Source organism: Gavialis gangeticus, unplaced genomic scaffold, assembly GCF_001723915.1.
Source record: "Gavialis gangeticus isolate Ggan-Ray unplaced genomic scaffold, GavGan_comp1, whole genome shotgun sequence".
Lineage (NCBI taxonomy): Eukaryota > Metazoa > Chordata > Crocodylia > Gavialidae > Gavialis > Gavialis gangeticus.
The window spans coordinates 130,968,566-130,970,176 of record NW_017729022.1 but is presented as its reverse complement, the minus strand read 5'-3'; the positions used below and the strand labels follow the sequence as shown (position 1 = coordinate 130,970,176).

The 1,611-nt window shown below is 41.2% G+C and overlaps 1 protein-coding gene across 2 annotated transcripts in view; it reads right to left on the bottom strand.

Moving 5' to 3' along the window:
- The window catches only part of SLC8A1 (solute carrier family 8 member A1), a 171,615-nt gene that overhangs the window by 125,913 nt on the left and 44,091 nt on the right, over positions 1-1,611 (bottom strand). The window lies entirely within an intron of this gene.

Genomic DNA, 1,611 nt, shown 5'->3' with positions numbered 1-1,611 from the left:
TTGTGCAGACACCAACAACATGATGTGAGCATAAAATGGCCCTATTCTAATCCCATACAATTCTGTACTGCTGTCAGAAACATAGTGAAACAGACCCCTTAAACACAAAAAGCCTGAAATAGCACATGCTACAGAAAGATGCCAAGTGCCAGGATCTAGGGAAAGAATTACAGCCAGAAATTTTGAAAGAAAGTGGTTTTGTTGGTGTGTAAACGTTTATCAGCTCCAAACTGTGACAGGCAAAGCATTGAGGAAGACTAGGCTTGTAGACCTTATCTGAGTTTTGTTATATTTAAATCCAAGATGGTGCAACAAGACTTACTGCAAGAATGAACAACATCAAGCAGGGCAGCTGCCAAAGCATTTTTTATAGCTGTAAACAAGAGACGCTTGTAAGATACAAGAGGCAGAGTGGGGTTATTTGGCTGGAGGCAGTTATGAGTAGAGATGGTACAGAAGCTCTAGCAAGTTTAGGCTCCAGAAATGCAAGACATTTTACCGCTCTTGAGCACAGGGAGCTTGTTACTCATCTAGCCTCAGAAGGATGTAACAACTGGAAACAGGATAAAAAACCCTGTGGAAAAACACTCTGTTAAAAAAAGAGAGAAAGAGAGAGATTTGTTAAGCACACCTGAATGCATGCAGGCCTGCTATCTGAGAGTTGCCAGTTCTTGCCATTTTACCATGAGTCTTACAACAATTGATTTTTTTCTCTGTTGCGGAAGTCCTGTCTATATGGAAGAATCTTAGTTTTCAATAGAAAAAGAGTAAGTTTCACAGCCTTCTGGCTGTAGAGAACAGCATGAAAATATAACCCAAGTGGATCCAAAAGGCAAATAAAAAGAACAAGATTAAAAAAAAACCAACAAAAAAAGACCTGATTTTTAAGTCACACGATTGCATGGTCTGACTCATGATTTTTCAATGTCTGAGGCTGGCAGTCTCACCTTCTGCAACGTGCAAGTGAAAAGAGTAATACACGCAAATGTACACACACAAGTGCGACCTGGTGCTTTTACTACAGCTTTCATTTTTAGACTTCAGATCTTCCCTCATGTCTGCTCCCTTTCTGCAATGTTTTGGCAGTCAGCTTTCACTCTCAAGACATTGTGGACTGTAAGGCTGTTCAGCACAGCTTGGCCGGGAAGGAAGAGGCAAGGCTACTTTTAAAGGATTAAACTAAAATGACTGGTGAGACCTAACCATGCTTCCACTTAGACAAAGCGTATAGGAGGAGTGCTGTTTAACAGAGTTCCCCTTAGTGCTGATTCCACATTGCTGCTGGGAAAGAGAAGTGGAGTTTAATCAGGTCCACAGGTATCTCTGATTTTATTTTACCTCTAAAACAGATTAAATGTCTAAGGGGAAGGAACCAGGGGGTTTGTTCTGCAAGGCAAATGAAAAAAAACCCACAAAACCTCAACAAAACCCCAAACCCCATACAAAACCCAGGGCTTGGCAGCAACGTTTGTTAAACCTAACAAATTAATTAAGCCAGAGACCCATTTTGCAAATGTGTTGCTTTCCTTTCTCTTGCGAAACTGAGCCACCTTTACAAAGAAATTAAGCAGCTTACTGTGAGCCATGACAGAGGTGCTCATCCCTTCGGAG